Source organism: Ambystoma mexicanum, chromosome 12 (assembly GCF_040938575.1).
Source record: "Ambystoma mexicanum isolate Mex_15411 chromosome 12, UKY_AmexF1_1, whole genome shotgun sequence".
Taxonomy (NCBI): Eukaryota; Metazoa; Chordata; class Amphibia; order Caudata; family Ambystomatidae; genus Ambystoma; species Ambystoma mexicanum.
The window spans coordinates 1,115,110,389-1,115,131,896 of NC_090936.1; positions in this window are offsets into that span (position 1 = coordinate 1,115,110,389).

Sequence of the window (21,508 nt, forward strand, 5' to 3'; positions counted from 1 at the left end):
TCCCCCTGCCTCTTTGCCCTGGAGCGTCCAACCCCCCCAGACCCTCCACTATCCCCAACGCGCCTCCTGCTCACACCTCGATGACCTCCATGACCACACCCCAAGTGCATCCTTTTTAATGCCCGCTTTGTAGCGAAAAACAGACAACATCTTCAACCTCCTCTCCTCTGACAAACTTGACCTAGTCTTTATCACTGAAGCCTGGTTCTCTGGCGACTTTGTCCCTGTTGCACATGAAGCACCCCCACCTTCCTCGGCTACTCACTCATCCCGTTAAACAGAGCCTCAGGAGGAGGTGGCGTGGCAGTCCTCTTCAAATCCCACTTCTCCGTCTCACTCGTTGAATCCCAGACATGCATCCCCTCATGCGAATCCCTTCTTATTAAACTCTCACTACCTCCGACTTTCTCCCACAGCTTCCTACTCATTTACAGACCTCTTGGTTATGACAGATATTTCTCAACCAACCTCTGTGACTCTGTAGCCACCATTCAAGTAAATCACCCCTCCCTGACTCTCCTAGGAGACTTCAATATCTGGTTGGACATTCCCACCAACCCCATGACCCATCCACTGGTCGACAGTCTTGATGCGATCAGCCTCTCCCTTCATATAAACGGTCCAACCCACTCTAAAGGCCACACCCTAGATGCTATCTTCAGCTCACACGACCTGATTCATCTAGCTTCCCCCTTACCACTCATCTGGTCCAACCACTTTGTCGTCCCTTTCTCCATCCTCTCCCCTGCCCCTTCCCTACCCACGACCCAGCCTCCCCCATCCCCACAAATGCTGGAACAAAGTAAAGATTGTTCCTGACCTGGCTGAAGCCCTACTTCTTAGACCCCCTACAACACCCCCCTGACAGATCCTTAACCATCGACTCATTCGACTCATGGCTCAATGAATCACTAATTCCTCTCAGCCCCTATTCCTCACGCAATGGACTATTTCCCAAATGGTTTACTCACAAACTGAGGAATGCAAAAAAACTAAATAAATCCCTAGAACGCAAATGGCGAGCAGAAGAGTCCAATCTCAGCAGATCCACTTTCGCCTTGCACCATCGCAACTACAAAGCCAAAAAAGCATACTACCACAATCGGATTCTCAACTGTGGAAACCACAGAAAAGAACTCCACAGAAACATATCTGAATTTGTCAAACCCACTTACACCTCTTCCCAATCTGCCCATCACAATCGCTCTGCGACTCTCTCTCCCACCACTTCAACACTACCGCTCTAGACAGGACGACTTCCCCTAAGAACAAACTGTACCTCTTCTCCGCCCCAACTACCGACCCTTCCAACAATCCCTCCTCTGCCCCAACCCTCAACTTACCCACCTTGGACTCCTTCAGACCCATCTCCAGAGTCACATTTCTTGACCTTCTATCTACTAGCAAACCATTTGACTCTCCCCCTAAACCCCTGCCCTGCCTCAGTCCTTAAAGAAATGTTCTCATCCACCTGCGTAGGAGAACATGCAAGAACCATTCTAAATGACTACCTTAGTTCAGGAATCTTCTCTGATGCCTTCGAAACTGCGCATGTCAGGCCTCTTCTTAAAAAACCATCCCTCGAGCCCCTTGACCCCAAATACTACAGACCCATCTCGAACACCAGATTCCTTGCAAAACTCATGGACCGAACAGCATACTCCCAACTAAATGCCTTTGTGGAATCCAACAACCTCCTCGACCCCGCACAATCAGGCTTCAGACCGCGTCAAGGAACTGAAAACACTCTGGCCTCAATCTGGGACGATCTTAAGATCACTGCAGACTCTGAAGGATGCGCTGCACAAATTCTCCTCGACCTCTCTGCAGGCTTTGACACGATTAACCACTCAATCTTCCTTGACCGTCTCCACTCCCTTGGAATCTGTGGCACCGCTCTCAAATGGATTGCCTCCTTCCTCAATAACAGAAAACAAATAACCCTCCTCTCCCCTTTTGTCTCAGCTGCTCTCTCGGTTAACACTGGAGTACCACAAGGCGCATGTCTATCTGCTCTCCTATTCAACCTTTATATGTCCACCCTTCCTGGAATCATCCACCTACACAATATCTTGTGCTACAACTACGCTGATGATACCCAAATCATCCTTAAAATCCACAACTCAGACTCCAACCCCCTACCCGACCTCAAAGCCTGTCTCCTATATATCGACCATTAGATGACTATAAACCACCTCCTCTTAAACCCCACTAAAACCGAAATCATGTTGTGCGGCAACACTGAGCTTCTACCTCGTCCACTCCCTTGGCCCCCTTCCATAGGACAACCCCCTACCCCCTCAGTCACAGTAAAAATCCTAGGGTGCACTATGGACTCTGGCCTAACCCTCGCCCGACAGTTCAACAATGTGTCTAAATGTACGCATCTTTCCCTTCCTCTCCTTCCCAAACAGACTTGCCGCTGTTATGTCTATTGTAATGTCGAGACTGGACTATGCCAACTCCCTATACCTAGGGGCCCAGTCATTCCACCTTATTTAACTCCAAAAAGCACAAAACGCTGCTGCTAAACTGCTTCTCGTACTGGGTCCAAGAGACCACACAGCCCTAGCTCTCCGAACCCTCCACTGGCTCCCAGTCAGACAAAGGACCACTTTCAAGACCCTGCGCATCACTCACCATGCAGTGCACAAGACCGGCCCATTATACCTGCAAGAAAATTTAAAACCGTACCTCCCACCCTGCACCCTAAGATCAAGCACTGCCCTCCTTTTAGTGATCCCAACCACTAATTCCGTCAGGATCGGAGGATCCTCTTTCTCAGGATTGGCCCGGACTCTGTGGAACTCGCTTCCACCACACATACAACAAACCCAAGACTATATGACATTCCGCAAATTACTAAAAACATGGCTCTTTCCATAACACCAACATCAACCTTAAAGATGCAACTGAACTTCCAACAACCCAATGACTATATACACAATGGGACTCCCAACCATATCTTCGATGAATACGCCCACTGATTGGGCTATAGACAACCATATCCCTGAACACTGAACAATGATCGCTTGAGATCCTACCCATATGAGGCCGCTGTGCCCGTGACATGTCCCCATGATGTCGCTGTGTGCCCTTACTTCACCCTTGCAATGTCACCCTGCCCTCCTGTTCCCGTGATGTAACTATATATCCCTCTGTATTACCCTCCCCTCTAACCCCTGTGTATCCCTCTATATTGCCATCCCCTCTAGCCCCTGTGATGACTTTGTATGCCCCACTTCGCCTGTGTCGTTGTGTACCCTGCCTTCTGTTTCCCATCATGTAACTATGTATCCCTCTGCTGTCCTGTCGCTGTAAGCCCAGCCCTCTGTCACTGTATGCCCCTTTTTGTGCCCGTGTGTTGCAGTGTACCCTCCCCTCCTGTGATGTCACTATATATCCCACTGTATTTCCCTCCCCTCCAGCCCCTGTGATGTCACTATATGCCCTGCTGTGCTCGTGCATCGCTGCATACCCTCCCTATTGTTCCCCATGATGTCACTATGTATCCCTCTGCCACCACGTCCTGTCGCTGTAAGCCCAGCCCTCTGTCACTTTATGTCCCTCTCTGACCGTGTGTCGATGTTTACCCCACCCCCCTGTGATGTCGCTATGTATCCCAACGTATTACCCTACCCTCTAATCCCCCTGTGTGCCCAGCGTGCCCGTGTGTCACTGTGTACCCTGCCTTCTTGTTCCCCATGCTGTTGCTGTATCTCCCTATGCCCCCCTCCTGTCGCTGTATGCCCAGCCCCCGTCACTGTGTGTTTGTGTGTCGCTATGTTCCCTGCCATCCTGTTCACGTGCCTGATCTCGGGTGCTCTAAATAAGAACCATCATATCATATCACATCACTATGCTTACTCTCTACTATACACCATCACACAACTAGAATACAGCTATACCCCTGATAAATTTGGCCTAAATGTTCACATACGAACACTACCCCATGAACACCTCAACACCCTAATAGAATGCAGCTATCCCATGACATTCAGGCCTAGTTGCTCACATAAGCGTTTTTCAGGCTTAACGCAGCCAGAACCCAGTCTGGGTGTCCACCCACCAGACTGCACACATTCAACTGATATCTTCAGCACCACACCTAACGCTAGGATGCAGCTACCATCCGGCAATTACACCAGCTGCACACATAATTGGTGCACCCATGCACCCTACAACACTATCTCTCTCTACTGACCAGAGCTGCAGTTCCGGAGGGCGTTCAACCTACCAGCGCTCTGAGATCATGCCAATCATATACAGAGCGTTATATAAATGCCCAAAAACATAACATGACATAACAGGGTTGGAGATACGCAGGAACCCTGCAGTACACCGTAGATGATGGGGGCCAGAGGGGCACTGCCATTCGACGAGAATACTTTCATGGATCTCTCGCTCAGGAAGGAGGTGATCTACAATGTGACCTCTGGGGAAAGTGTGCTGAGGTTGTAAGTTGGTGGCAGACAATCCTGTGGTCAACCAGATCAAATGCAGCTGATAGGTCAAGGAGTAGCAGTAAGGCCGGCTTGCCCTTGTCTCATTATTTCATCAAGCTGGTTCTTAAGGTCTAGTAACGCTGATTAATTTCCGTGGCCAGCGAGGAAGGCCGACTGGCACATGCCCAAGATGTGATTGTACTCCAGATAGTTCTGAATTTGCAAGCAGGCTGCTCTGTCGAGGATTTTCAGCAGGAAGGGGACCGTGGTGATAGGGCGATATTTTGTTGGTATAGCAGGGTCAAGTGATGGTTATTTGGTGAGAGGAAGTACTCAGGCTTCCTGGAGACAGGTGGGAACTATGCCGGAGGTAAAGGAGGCCTTGATGAAGGCAATGATGAGAGGCGCCAGGATTTCAGAGTAGCCTTTGATTAGGGTTGGGGGGCAGATGTCTCCTTTTCATTTTGAGGGTTTCAGATCTTTTAGAATGGAACTGACTTCAGTTTCTGAGACGTTCATGAAGCGGAACAGGGCGGTCATGTTGGGGGGGGGAGTCGAGTGGGAGGTCATTTGGGGCAGGTGGGAGGAAGTGAGTAGGGATTGCTTCAACAAGATTTTTCTATGGAGAGTGTTAATTTTAGCAGTGTCAATTTTAGCAGTCATTGCATTTTGAATGTTGGTGTTTGTCTTTGATGGTGGTGGTAAGGGGGTTGGAGGGGCTTTCAAGCTCCCCGAGGATGGAAAGAATCTCCTGGGTGCTGGATTTAGCATTTGAAATGTGTGTATTGTACACAGTTGACTTAGCGAGAAGGATGGCTTGCTTATATTGGTTGACTGCAGTGGTGAACGCACATTTATTCAATAGTGAGGGTGAATTTTTCCATTTGGCTTCAGCAAGCCATTTTGTTCCATGGAGCTCATGGAGATCAGGGGTAAAGCAGGCATTTCTGTGCGCAGATGGTTTGCCTTTGCGTGACATTAGTGGGGCCACTGCATCAATGGCTTCGGTCGGGTAGTGCAGTACAGGCGAGCGAGTGCATTGGGTTCTGAGGGCAGTGGTGATTGTGGAAGGAGGGTGCTGAGACGTGGGGCAATGTTTTCCTTGGGGAAGTTTTTGGAGCTGCACATCAGAGTGGGGGGAAATGAGCATGTGGCTGGTGAGGTGTGTCTAGAAGGAGAGATGGTGAAGAGCAGTATGTGGTGGTTAGAGCTGATTGAGATTTGGGAGTTGAGGTCAGCAATCCAGTCTAGCATGCACCCTTTACAATGGGTGGGGGTGTTGACACAGTTTATGAAGCCTAGCGTACTGAGCGAGTTAGCTACTGAGAGGGTTATTGCGTCCGCTGGGTCATTGTGTCCCAGGTTAAGGTCCCCTAGGATGATGGTTTTGGAGGTGGGCTTGATGTGTGCACCTAGGATGTGAAGAAGGTCTTCTTCGAAGGTGGGAGCTTGGCCAGCACAGTGATATATAATGTGAAGCGTGATGAAAACAGAGTCTGATATGATCGGTTTGACTGATAGATTATTGCAGTTGTTGAGGGTGGAATTGATTTCTGTGATGGGTAAGGAATCCTTTGCTATTAGCACCAACCCTCGGGCTCCACCCCTTGCGGTAGGTCTGTCACACTTGAAGATGGTGAAACCCAAGGGGATGGCTAGGGAGAGGGCAGGGCCTGATGCGGCATGTAGCCATGATTCTGTGGCAAGTAACATGTCAAGGTTGTGTGACTGAATGAGGTCATTGATGTCTAGGGCATCGGCCTGGATTGATCTTGCATTGATCTATGAACATTATAATGGAGGCATGGGAGCAGTGTTTTCTTTGCTGGATGAAGTCTTGGTTTGGGAGCTCGTGAGGCAGATGGCCAGTGGGACTGCGGTTAGTGAGGTTGTTTTTGAAGGTGGGGTTAGTAGAGGCTGTGAGGCCTTTGTTATAAGTTGTTCTCTTATGCATATGCCTAATGGCGAGGGCAGTGTTTTTGCAATGGCAAGCATTTCTCATTTCAGTAGGGAGGGGGTGGGTGTTGTTGTTAGAGCGGGAGCGCGGGATTCTGACTTTCTGGTGGTGCTGTGTTGACGGGTGAGGGTGGGCTTGTTATATTTATTGTTATTGTTATTGTTATTTTGCATATAAATAGCACCTTATATACCATTGCTATGGTCTGAAGGCGCTGGTAGGTTGAACGCCCTTGGAAACCGAAGTTCAGATCAGTAGAGAGAGTCAAAAGGTGCGTGTGAGCACCGGGTATGTGTGCAGCTGGTGGGTATTCGTGTAATAGCTGCTTCTTAGCGGTAGGTGTGGTGGTTGAGAGATCAGGAGTATGTGTTAGTTCTGGCTGGATTTATCCAGACCGGATGTGGCTGCGTTAGGCCTGAGGAGAACGCCTGGATGGCGGGTGTGTAACCAGCAGTGTTTACTTAAAATGATGTGGAGTGTGCGGCGGATGTTAGTACGAGAACAGTTATACCGAATGGTGTCATAGTATCTCTGTGTTCTAGTTGAGTGGTGATGTAAAGGAGAGAGTAAGCATGGTGGTATGAAATGATGGGTTATATGCTCTTTCAAATGTTCTCTGCATTCCAAACCATACTATATACGTCACGCAATTCTATCGCTCCAGTCCGTTCCATGGACTCCAATCCTCTCCGTGCAGCCCAGTCTGCTCCACAGACTCCGGTCTGCTCCACGCACTCATGCATTCTAGCCCACCCTGCGCGCTCCAGTCCCTCCCGCGCGCTCCAGTCTGCCCTGTGTACTCCAGTCTGCCCCAGCGTCTGCTCCAGGCATGCACTCTTGTCTGCTCCAGGCATGCACTCCTGTCTGCCCCACGCAAGCACTCCTGTCTGCCCCACGCAAGCACTCCTGTCTGCCCCACGCAAGCACTCCTGTCTGCCCTACACAAACACTCCTGTCTGCCCACGCAAGCACTCCTGTCTGCCCCATGCAAGCACTCCTGTCTGCCCTATGGTCTACGCATTCAGTAGCTCTACGTACTCATCCATTCTATGCACTCGTCAGTACTGGATGCAGTCTGTGCTCGTTCGTTCTCCCCACTCGTCCACTCTACACAGCACGTCCATTCACTCTAGGCACTCGTTCGCTCCAGGCACTCGTTCGTTCCAGGCACTCGTTCGTTCCAGGTATTCTTCCGCTTTATGCCTTCACACGTGCTATGCATTCACCTGTTTTATGCACTCACCCCCTCTACGCACCCACTCCCTCTACGCACTCACCCCCTCTACGCACCCCTTTTTTCTTAAGCACTCATTTGCTCATATGCACTCATCTTTACTCGTCTCTTTACACCTGGAAGTGATACTAGTTCTCTGCCCAAGACAAGCATGCCTTTCCTTGTCTGCTCATGGAAGTGATGGGCTGCCTGGTGAGCTGTGTGGTTGCAGGCAGGCTGTGGTGTCTCTCTGGGATGTTTGGGCGTAGCATTGGAGCAGTGCTGATGGAGTATTTGAGCATGTCATTGGCTTGGCCACAGAAGCCCTGTGTGTGTTGTTTAGGGGTCGTGCTGTTTATCAAGTGTGAGTTTGCTGCAGGTATCGGTTTCATCATCAGGAGGAGAGCAGGTGGTCCTGATGATCGCTGTAAGATTGTAGATGGTTTAGGAGAAGTCGGGAAGCTAGTATGCATCAGTGTGTTGATGAGTTGAGGGTTGACGACTGCATGTGTGCATGCCCAGCAGAGTTATGGTAGGTGGGCATGTTGGTCAGTGGCAAGGGGGTTCAAAGGATTGGTGTTCAGAGTGGAGCGAGGGTGCGAGGGTGTGTAGGAAGAATGGGCTGAGTGCACGGGTTGGGTTGGTTATAGCGCACAAAAGGCACTGTAGTTGCCTAGAGGGACTGGGACATCTGGGCATGTGCTGGTAGACAATACGTGGCCAGCTTACCTTTGACTGGGGGCATGCAGGAGGTCATGTTATTCCTTGGCAGATGGGAGACTGGCATCGGATCGTTATATAGGGCACAGGATGCGATGACTGGCCGAGTATGATCGGACATGGCAGTCCAGCCCACGGTATCCATTGCTAGACAGGGCCAGGCAGGGGTCTTCAATGCTGGCATTAGTGGTGGACATTTGCAGGGGTCCGGCGTCACCTGCTGGCTCCCAGTCCCTGGGGGAACAACATCCGATGGCTACCAATCAGAGGGTGGCGGAGGCGGGCACAAGAAGGTAGGCACTTTGGGCACTGGTGAAGACCAAAATGTGGCAGCCATTTTGGAATAGCTGATCATGCTATCTGCTGTGTTGTTTTCAGAGTTAAGCATTTCAATTTCAGGCATATATTTGCATTTAGGCGTTTTAGATGCATTTAGCCCAACAAGGCTTGCCTCCATGAAAAATGTTATGTTGACGCACACTCGGTTCTTGTAGGTGTGTGATGTCCTGATTGCAGCCATGGAAAGGCTGCTGTACCTTTGTGTAGGGGGCACAGGGCCAGGGTTAAGTCTGACGTTCCCTTGATTTACACCTGGAGAAGACTATTTAATTATTCTTTTTTGAAACAAATAGTCCTCTCTCGGTGCAAGTTAAGGGTAAGTTAAACTACTGCTCATATTTTCTTTTGAGTCACACCCTTTGAGTTTAAGGGGAGCACAGAAAGAGTCTAGAGGAGAAAAAGAGGCAAGGTGGGAAGACTAGTGGGGGAACAATGAGGCCCTGATTCATGGAATTTATTGTGCCGCAAATATGGACTTTGTGCACCAAACAGAACGCAAAATCCCTTCTGTCAATTGATGGAACTGACTGCACAGGACTTTCCATGGACTTGCGTGGACTACACGCAGGCCCGGCAGGTCTCTGAGAGCAGACCATCGCCTTGCACGAGGATCCTCGCAGAGTGTGACCCAGCCTACGCAGAGGCCAAAATAGGAGGGCGGAACATGCAGAATGAGGAAGAACACAGCAAAATGTGGGTGTGTTGAGGGACAGTCCACAGCTAAGCAAGCGTACGCCCATGCCTACGCACACCCAAATGAATTCATGGATCTCAACGCACAACCTCGCGTTTGAATGAAGTACACGCCGCAAACCCTGTGATCCATCCGCTACATGATAGCAAGCGTAAACTTCAATGCGCATAGGAACCAATGTGTATAAAGCACGCAATGCACACCAAACTAACATCTACAGCCACGATGAACCCAACAATAGTAGGAGCTATCCTGCACGGACACCACAGGAGGAGCAGGATGCCCAGGGCCTGGATCTTCACAACACATACCATGCTGTTTTGAATGCCAGATGACCAGGTATATGCTAGGTACAGGTTCCGCCCCCATGTAATCCGAGACCTTGTAAGGGAGTGGAAAGGTGGCTTAACGTCACCCACCATAAGCTCCCAGGCCCTTACCCCAATAGAAAATGTGCTGACTGTACTCCATTTCATAGCAACTGGGTCCTTCCAGCGAACCACTGCAATAGTTGGTGGGATAGCGCAGGCCATCCAATCCTGCTGTCTACACCAAGTATTGTCATGCATAACAGCACGTGCATGTGTGCGCAGGCACATATGTATGCCCCGAACACTGGCAGAAAGGAAGACAGTGATCCAGGAATTATATAACGTAGCACATTTTCCTCGTGTAGTAGGTGCAATTGACTGCACACATGTTGCGCTACAGCCTCCTCCGACCTATTGACTGCGCACATCTACCAGAATTGAAAGCACTGACACTCTATCAATGTGTGGTAGTGTGTGATGCCAAGGAATCATCATGGAAGTGTATGCCAATTTTCCGGGCAGCACACACGATAGCAACATCTTCTGCCAGCCACCACTGCACCGGTCCCTGGCTTCTGAATAACATGGAAATGTGTGGCTCATCGGTGAGTATTGATGGTCATGCACATGCATGCACGTGACACACTGAACAACAGACCCTGACATTAATGACAATGACAACAATGTACACATTTACAGGGGACTGTGCCAACCTGCTGTCAACATTCACGATGACACCAATCAGGAATCCCACAGCACGAGCTTAGGTGAGATACATTACAGCACATGTAACCACTAGGGGAATAGTGGAGCGCACATTCAGCGTGCCGAAGTCATGGTTCCACACCATTGACCACTGTGGTGGGGTGCTGCTATATGCATCACAAGTAGTATGTAAAATCATAGTGGCTGCATTTGTACTGCACAATGTTGCCACACAATGTGGCGTACCAGTGGAAAGGCAGGTGGGACACAGCCCGCACCCACAGGTACCACATTTGCACTTGGTTGGTCATATGGCACATGGAGAGGCAGCACACACCCAGCTAGTGGGGGCCCATCCTCTCTGTACCCGTAACAACACCCTGAGAATGTGTCTCTGGGAGAGCCACATTTTGTGCATCCATTAGACATAAAACAACATGCACAAACAGAGCCCCAGATAACACTTGTAAGTGGGACCATTCCAGTCTCACTTTGCAACGTTGGGAGTAAAATTATTTTGAAGGCATAAGAAATGTAACTACAGGTAACAAATGTGAGAATCACATAAACAAGTAAAATTATGTTGGAACAGAAAAAAAGCATCAACTTGACAACATTCAATTCTTAGCATCTAGTCATTAATGGCCATCAACAACTACCAGAACCACTTTGCATGTTCCACAACAATAAACAGGTTGCATGGCCAACCCATTCCCTGACACCAACTATGCTCACAATACACAGTCACATCAAGTAGTCATGCAGATTCCGAAAAATGCAAGTGCACTGCAAGAAATATGCATGTCTCACCTCACACCTTATCCCTTGTAAGCCTGCACCAGCCGCACCCTGTAATCTGTGGATGTAGCCCTGTGTAGGCCTGGAAACCACCAAAACCTGATGCTGTGTCCTGTACACACATACAGCAGCAACGTCCCCTTCAATCGCTGCAACCATCTTCCCCTGCAGAATACCTCTGTTGAGAAATACAACACAATGAGAGGGCAGACAACATACCCATGCACCCAATTACACAGCAACATATGCCCCCTGAGTGGCATGCAACAAATACAAAGAAGAACTCACCAGCCACCCATCACCATGTGTTGCTGAATCCACACAGCCAGATCCGCCCACCTCATTCCAATGCAATATGAACCCCCCACACAGTGACAGCTTACCCACCCACAACACCTACACTGCCTACCACCCCCCCTGAGTGCCATGCAGTGAAGGACTATGTAACACTTACCTATCATCATGGTGATGGGACATTATGAACACTGTGATGCGGAGATTGTCAGGATGACACTGAGAGGACACCCAAAAAGAGACTACTGAGAAGTTTGAAACACAGGATCACCATGGAAGTACTCCCAATGCCACAATATGGCATCCCCTGAATAACGTGGCAGTGGAACAGTGCAGTCAACACTGGCAGGGGAGCCGGTGATATAAAGTCCAAGACAATGTGATGGAAAAATATCACCAATTGCACAGAAGACAGGATCTGGCCAAAGGCAGCTCTTCACAGAGGCAACTGGCATGAAAGAGACACACAGACATGAGAAAAGAATGAGAAACAGAGGCCAAGGACACTGCCACACAAAAGGGAGTAGGCAACAGGAAAGAGGAAGGGGCAGACTTCACCGGGACTGATTGAATTGGGTTCAATGTGCTTTGAACTGAAGGGAGCATTGGTATGCACTCAGCAGCTGTCAACAGGCCCCAACAAGTCTGCAGGTACATTGTGCATGGTACATGTACACCATGGCAAACAACAACCCCTGGCCAATGGTGTGTGCCTGGTGTCTGTGGTGAACATGGATCCCACAAATGGCCAGGAATGCTGCTCTGTGTGTGGAATTGTCTTGGGACAGTACCCACAGAAGGAGAAGAAGGACCAAGATTGGACTGCCTGCTTGGGTAGACATGACTATTAAAAAATCATTCAATGGGATGCCATGTGGCAGGCAAGACACATGAAAAGTGCAAGGAAACATTCCTCATCACTACCATTACCATGTGTCAAAGCACACAAACAGCTGGGCCTGCTACCCTCATTACACCTCACCAACAAAGGCCCTACAGTGACAGCCACCCTTACAGCTATGAGCCCGCAACCAGTGCCACCCTGATTGTCTTGAGAAAACAACATGCATAGACACACCAGCCTACCATCAGCATGTGCCACATGCACCCATGAAGCTGGACCAGCTCACCGAAATACAAGTAAAAGAAAAACAACCTCCAACAGTGCCAGACTCCCTGCTACCCACCACAACACAAGTGCTGCCCTCAGTGCCCTTCACCTACCTGCACAGGGTGCCCACCTGGCGTGCATCCACTGCATCCCATCTGAAAAAACATTTTGAAATTGTAAAGACATACATTGCATCAACGTAAAGATACTGGACATCCATGACAACTCCTAGATGTAACAAGAAAATAGACATGGACCATCCAGTGTCGAAGGATGACAGAGTGCAAGAGGGAGACAAGACACAGAATGATGATTACCTAGCCGTGGAGTGGAGAGAGAGAGAGCTACTGGTGAAAAGTGTTCCAAGGAGGAGACTGGCTGGAGGGGAGATGAGGATGGATATGTCAGACATCACAGTGGGTGAGAGCAGAGAGAAGATGTCCAAGGGAGGTAGGCAGAGATAGAAACACTTTTGCAAGAAGTAGTTTAGTCAGAGAGCCTGGAAGAACATAGATGGAAAAGTACAACACGCAGTGGGCCATGAAGGTCGAAAGTGGGTGACGGAGAAAGGCAGAGTGGTAAATAATTGGCACCTGTGAAAGGTCAATCAGTTGCTCTACATCAGACAAACTACAGGCAAAACCCACTATGGCATGAAAAGCAGGAAAACCCATGAACTCTACATCCCAGCAAAGAAGTGCCTACAACCACAAACCCATAACCTACACCAACCAACACTCCCCCCTGTTGAGCTCCGCTGTAAATGGACCCCAGGACAACATGCAGCTGTTCACTCACCCTCCAACAGATCACACACCCTGTGTGAGACCTTCCCAGTAAGTGTGGATGGATCCCAGGGTGCACTCGCAAGTCACACAGGGACAACAGATGAAGACACAGTGCTGGATGAGATGAACAAGTAATGCAAACAAAAAACCATGCAACACATCCTGGTGTAGATAACCGACAGAAACAAACAAGGTACAATAAGTGACCTGATTAGGTAACACAGAAACAGTCTGTTCGGGGTACACATGCACATAGATGTACAACCCTACAAGCAGCAAGTGTGACAAACCTGTCCTGTGGAGATCTTCTTGTACACAAATGCCCAGAACTTTGTCACCAGAGTCTACATCATGAAACGGTGCGGCTGAGGATGAGTAGACCTGACAATGGACATTTGTGGTACATGTGAAACAGGGGTAGGGCAAGGCAGGTCTTTTAAGTGGATAAGGGAGTGGAGTGGAAAGTGGCACAAGTCAAAGAGTGGTGTGGACAGGGAGTACACTGGCAGGGCCCGGTAGGTAACATGCGGCCAGGGCAGAGTAGCTGGGTGGCAATAAGGAGACATCATCACGGTCAGTGAGATAAGTGTTGGAGAACCAAAATACACAGAGTTCAGATGCACAGAGAATGCATGTCGTCAATCAGTATGAACATCCAGGATGAATGAAATATTGCCAATGGCTAAAGTGTGACAAGTGCTGCCCAATCACTTCCATTAATTGCATCAATTGTGAAAGTGCATCCACCAAAATAATGCACCTGCATAGAAGTAAAACTGCACATACACACATGCATGGGAACAGACACACATCTGCACAGATATTTACTGTGACTCAAGGATTACACCCACAGCTAGCACAATTGTGTCATGCATGCAATGACCATGATGACCAATAATACAACACAAGAGACAGTGTACATGCTTACCTGCTGAAAGAGCTGGCATCATGTGATTCCCTCATCACCTCCACCGGAAACTGTACCCCCAAATATGTGAAAGGAGGGCCAGTGCCTGGCAGAGGGCATGGGGACTAGCGATGTGAAAGGGTGCACGGTGGACCTCCCATGGAGTGCCATCACCGTATGTATCAGGATCACTGTAACAACATGGGACATTGCATTTCACCAGCCATAGTTGACAATCATGCAACAGCACATATGTGTCACATTTCTCTTAACCCATTCTTACCTTCACATGACATCCTGTCGACCTCAAGGCAGCCATGGCAGTTGACACCACTGTGCATGGCTGCAAGCCCACAACTGCACTCATCATGCCTTTGAGAGGGCAACAGCACATCTCAAGGGAACAAAGAAACAAAAGAAAAAGAGTCCACCTCGGAAAGGGCGAACAAAAAAAAAACACATGCCACTATCCTAGCCAGGGGTATTGAAAAACAAGAAAAAAGTCTCCATTCCAAATCAACGGGTAATACAAAAAATACAACCGCACCAGTCATGTCCAAAAGAAAAAAAGCCCATCCTAGACTGGGGGTAAGGTGAGTCCACCCTGAAGGGGTGAGGTGCAGGGTGCATGCCAATAACCACATGAGTGGAAAAACAGGAAAAAGAAACCTCTATGGGCTCATGAACCTCACGGCAACGGTGTACCAGGAGGATGGTCTGTGATGGGACCCCCACCCTGTGGTTGACATGCAGGTTGTTGTGGTGTACGACCTATACCACATAGTGCCCAGGCCTGGTCTTCACTTGTAGCACAGTTGGATGCACCAGCACAGTAAGTGCTGTGAGATCTCCATGCAATTCCTCACGGATGGCTACAGAGTCTAAATGTGCACTCACCCATGATGCATTGATTTGCTCGGACATTGTCTTTCTGAAGGCATCCATCTCCTTTTGGAGCACTATCTTTGTGGCTGAGAGTTCTTCATGGATTGCAGTCCTCATGGCCTGCATATCATGCCTCAGGGCCTCTCTGTGTGCCTGAGCATCTGCATGCAGGGTCTCCTGCAGGCACCTCCGATCAGCCCATTGGCCCCTGACGTTGGACTCTGTGCACAGTCTGTGGGAGCAGCATGAGGACTGCATGACCTGCAGCTGTTGCTCTACCCAGGCCAATGGTGGGGTCATGGTCTTGGCTATTTTATCTATTCCCTCTGAAATGTTGTCCAACACATTGCCATGTTGGATGGCGGCACATAACATCTGCTGCTCACACACTGTCTTCCCAGTCTACACACATCCACGACATGTCCAGGGCCCACAGCGGCCTGATGCAAGGGACCATGCCAATTGCTGTGGTGCCCCTGTCGTTGGCTGCAGGTCTTCAACTCTCCCTTGGACATCAGCCCCAAGATTTTGGCATACAACATCTGCTGCTCCCACACTGTCTCCCCAGCCTGCACACGTCCACAATGTGTGCAGGGCTAACAACGGCCTGATAGAAGGGACCGTGCCTGTTGATGTGGCGCCCCTGTCATTGGCTGAAGGTCTGCAACCCACCCTTGGACATCAGCCCCAGAACCTGACACCAATTCATGGGAGGGTGGCCTTGCAACTGTAACCACCGCAGGTGGGGGGCCCACCACTGACTGGTCTTGTGAAGCCAACTGCACTGCCGCAGACTCATGGGCCCCATTTGATCTGCTCATTGGGGCACTCACCTTCGCCCTCTTTGAGGCATACACATGTGGTTCAGCATCAAACTCAGAGGAGTCCGAAGAGTCCGCAGCATGACTGAGGATGGTCTGGAGCACCAGTGGGTTCTCATGGCGTAGAACACCATGTCCTCCACTGGTGGTCTGATGCACCAGTAACTCTTCTTGCTCTTCCTCCTCCTCTGCATCTGGTGCATCCTCACCTGCACATGGAGAGAGAAAGACATTTTCAGTCATGTGACTCGAGACACAAATTCACATGTGCATCAAAGTGCACTCAAACACTAAATGACAGAACACGGAAGCATCAGCCATTGTGCATTCCCACACGATGAGCTATGAGCTACGAGCTACGGATGTATGACATTTGCCAACTAGCGTCCCCCCCTCCCGGTCCTGTCCATGCCGTCAGTGGATACATTGATGTACAAAGGTGGCACCAACATACAATGATGGGCCATGCAACTGTCACGTCAGCACACATACCATGGGGATGTACTGCACATGTGTCATTTTAATGCAGGACTTCACATGGCATCAGTCAGCCACCCATATCCACAGACACCTTCACAGTCAACACATGACACACAAATCAGGAATGGAACAGAGAACTGGAGACATTGAGGTCCTGGGGGATGGTGAGGAAAGGGAAAATGCCTTTGAGGAGGTACAGCTGAAAATGGGCCTTTTAGGCAAGGGTCTGTGATGTGAAGAGAGAGGGATGGAGGATTCAAAGATGACAACAAGGTCAATTGACCCACAAGAGGGTGAGGCAAGTGGGCTCATGGAGTGCAGACAGAGTGTGGGAGGGAAGGAGGGAGCAGCGGTCGCAATGAGAAGGCTCTCTGTATCACTGGCATTGAGGCCAGGATTGGTAGCCGTACATCAAGCCTGTATAGCAGACAGGCAATCATGAATGAGAGAGGATGAGGGGGAGGCAGAGGAGTGAGGCTTGGTTGAGAGCTGCATGCCATCTGCATTTCAGTGTCATGGCCCGGCCCTATTTCTCCAGTTCCAACCATGCTGGTGGTGAGGCAGTGTATGTGCAAATGTGGAGTGTATACAACATATCCTGAGACACAGTATTTGGTCATATTGATGAATGCCATGCAAGGGCCATGAGTGGCATGTATGTGCAACAATCAATCCCTACAACAATGTCTCTGGTATAGGTGTTCGTGTTTGCAATGCAGTCCCTGCATATGAACATCAACCAACAATGGTGGGTCAAAAGTTCATGGCCCTGTATGCTCAGACTGTGAACCAGCACAGCCTGAAATACCTATCACATTACACAAGTTGCAACAGAGCCATCATGCTAAATCTGAGTGGGCGATGTAGCTGGCATGACACGAGTATGGGGAAGTGTGCATGCATCCAGTACACAGACAGGCCAATTGCAACTGCACAGCTCAATGCTGGAAGTAACAAGGCATGTGCCTGTCAAGTATCAATTTACAGACACATACTGGCCTTTGACGTCAGACAGGTGCTTCCACTTTGAAGTTGGTTGTTATGTTTGAACAACTATCATGCACATGCATAGAATGGAATGCAGCCAGGCACACTCATTGCCATTCATACTGCCCATGAGCTTCCACGTGTGCCATCTATCGCCATGTGGTTGTCATATTGCAAGGATGGCAAGCTCTGCAATGCAACCCACCATCAGCTATTGTTCACCAGGTAGTGAATGACATAACCCCTTACTACATTCATTTTATAGCACCAACATCATGCCTGCAACTCGAGGCTATGGTATGTGGGCACTTATGTACCTTCACTGTGGGCACACCACCAGGTGTGGTGACAGACAGCTCAGATATGCATCATGACAAGGCATCCCATAGGGGCAGTTGATAAATGGAACATGCAACTCAGCATGAGATGATGTGATTTTTCAACATCTATAACATTTACCAGTGCAGAGTGACACACCACAATAATGTAGCAGACACCAGTACATATGTGTGCCTCATTTCCTGCCCATGCATCCGTTGTGTGGGTGTATGGGTGCTCCAAGCATACAGGCACATGTCACAATGGTGATCGGTCACGTAGTCAATGAGGATCTGGAGCTCCGCATCAGCAAAGTGCTTCTTCCTCTGCGGGCCAGTGTCCTGTGCCGTGTCTTGGGGTGGAGCCTCTTCTTGCTGTGCAGGGTGTCCCTTCTTGTCCCGAGGAGCACGAGGTGTTGTTGCTGCCTCTGTCTGGCTGGGAACATGTTGGCATCCAGGTGCCGGACCACTTGTGTACTGGGTCCTGCCATGTCCTCCTGGGGCAGATGTCTCCACACCATGTCCCCAACCCCCTGGGGCTGGGGCAGATGACTCCACATCATGTCCCAGTCCCCCTGGGGCTGGGGCAGATTGTAAGTGATTTCAATCCGGCACACACCCAAGTCAACGCCTAGCGTGTAATGCACAACTGAAATCCTTATTTATTTTTTTCTAAAAGTTCTTTATTCTGAACGATATACCACTCATATCACGCCCCTCTCCTGGAACCCCTCCGGTCACACTGAACCAGGAATCAGGCTGGTTTGCAAAGTTAAAATATTTATTTATGTATTTACAATTTAATCACACTAGGTTTTTATGGGTACACAATAATCACCAATGGGGTGATGTAACAGTGAATAATCTCTTTAATACACAAGGAGTAATAATGAGAAAAACAATTCAGCACAGAAATAATACTTTGGTGTGTGCAGATCAGATAGCACTGTGGTTAAAGGTTAAAGGAGAGAGCAGGTATTCAGGAATGGCAGAATTCAAACAAAATAACAATCCCACTTTCCCCCAGCAAACACAAGAGAAAAGAGGATTGACTGTCAGGCTGTCTGAGTGGCTTTTAAAGTTATCTTGAGAATGGACTGGGCAAAAACACTAAATATGGTTTAAATTGCTGAAATTGCTATCAATTCTTATGGGAGCCGCTCTGGATGGGTGCACACAAACACAAGCAATGATTCAATACCAAGAAACAATTTGAAATCCTAAAATTCAAGTCCGGAGCAATCAAAAGCTGTTTTACACTTGTCAGAATTTCCCAAAAACGAAATTCGTGGCAAACTTTTCACTGTGCGATAATCGCGATTACGGGTAAACTATATGGATTTGGGATGCGGTTTTAGATGCGATTTGAAGCTGTGCATGTTAGCTACAAGCAGAAGTTGAAATATTGTTTCTAGCACAAAGACAGAGGAAGCTATGGACGTTTTAGTGGAGGTCGTTTTTTCAAGATAGGTGCAAGAATGGAAAACGGGAATGCGCTTTTAAAATGACCAATCGGATTTCTAACACTAGAGGATGACCATGAACAAAACGAATCCCCACAAGAACACAGCCACTTGATCAGGATGGCGCCTGCCCGTGACTCGTCTTCTTCAGTCAGAAAAGATCAGCACAAAGATAGTTTTAGCAATAATAGTACAGGAGGAAGATAGGAGGGATTGGATAGAGAGTTGAGACAATTCAAAAATACTCCTAACAATGCAGGTTCTGAAGACAAGATAGGATGGGTTTAAAATAGGGATTAACTAAGCAAGGTACATAGGCTAGTGACACAGTTCTATCTATAGATACTCACTGAATATGTTTTTAAACGGAACCGCCAGGATTCTGGTCCGTCAAGATTCTGGTCAGGGAAGGGAATCTGGTTCTGGGACAGACAGCTGGGAACATCGGATTGGATCTGCAATCAGCAAGGCGCTCTGGTCACAGCATGGCACATGACTGGATTGGATCTGCCCTTCTCTGGTCACCGCACGGCACAGGACTGGATTCGATCTGCCCTTTTTGATTCTGATGATAATTATTTCAGCAGGTGAGCAGTACAACACAGCCCAGCTGTATTTTGATGCTTCCCCTTGGGTCTGTGGGGATCAGGTTCTGGAGTTTGAGGCCTAGCTGAAAGTGGTTCAGCTATGCAATGGGTTCTGCTTTGCTAAGTTTCTGGAGTATGGAGCAAGGAAGATGGAAAGTTCTGCAGCATGGTGCTCCGCCAGCATTCGGATAGTGGGTGAATCTGTCTGTCTTTTTCTGCCCTCTGCTGTCTCTATTTATGCAATGATAAAGAGTGTGCATGTGCTGGTTTAGCCTAAGCTCGCCCCTTTGATAGGGATTGGTCAGAATCTCCTCTCTGCCTTGATAGAAGGAGAAACACAGTGTGTCACCTTTATGGTGTGGGTTTATGAGGCTTAGAGTCCACCCCCAGCCTCTTGAACACAAAATCTACTTTTGACACAATACATATTTACACATGTGCAACCTCTATAACAACCACATATACAGATTAGATATTTTGTACAGCAGCTACTCCTCCAAACCCTGTCGCTGTGGGATCTTGTGTCTGCTTTTCACAGAATTTTGCCCTTTTCATCCGGAACACAAGTCCAATTTATCAGCAAATTTCGTGCACGTATAACATGGTCATAAGTGTGTAAAGTTTCATACTTTTAGCAGAAATACATTTGGTGTAAAATCACATTTTCTGCTGTTTCCTTCCAAATTATGTCACACGATGTTGCTGCCTCTTGAAAAGTGCAGCGAAAATGTAAATTTACAATTCTGTTACTTTTGTGTTTTTGACAATTTTAAGTGGCAAGTTATATGTATTTAAACAAAATGCTGTTTGTGAATGTTCAGCCACAAATAGCTGTTTGGGTCCGCCTCTTTTTCTCTCCCTTCAGTTCAGAAGCAGTCTCCTCCCTGTTCTCTTGGCAGAGGCCATTTTATGACTGTCCTCACACCAAGCATTTCCTGCTTTGCAGCTGTTCATTGTTTCCTTCCCCACTGCAGACCAGGTTCTTCCCACACCCTATAATTATCACTTAGGTGTCATTTCCTGGTGGAGGGAGCTGGTGGGAGAGGCCTTGCCTCTGTGAGGAAAGCTGTTATTCCAGTTTGGTAGCTTTAGCCAGCTTATTTTAACTGTTAATTCTGTTGAATTTTCCCTTAGCATATAACAAACTTGTGGGATCACATCACAGCTAAATGCTTATTCAAGATTTTAAACCATGGAATCAAAACAATTACAAGATGGGTTAAACTCAATAACAGGCCTCTTAGACTGCAAACATTTGATTTTAGTTTAGACATGTTTAAAGTTTAATCCTGGGGCCTCTGACAGCTGTCATGCAGGCGGCCCAGGGTACTGCGCCCAGATTTTGACAGATTCAAAGACAGGCCACTTTTGTTGTGGAAATCCCTTGATGTTTTCAGCTTTTCAGGACATTGTAAGTTCACAATGGTTTCTTGTACTAAGTGAATTGTAGTATCCAGCAAGAATTTTGGATGTTTGAGGGTGTTTTGTACCGACATTCTGCAGTTTCAGCAACAAAGAAAAAGGGATTTAAAGCAAGATTTTGGGGTTTCCTTTAGCAAAGCACTGCTTTTCCCTCTGTACTCCATCTTCACATGTTGTGGAGCCCAGTGACATGTTTCAGGAGTGAGATCTCTGTTCCACCACTGACAACATGAATGGCAGATTGGGCAGCCATCTTTTTGTGCT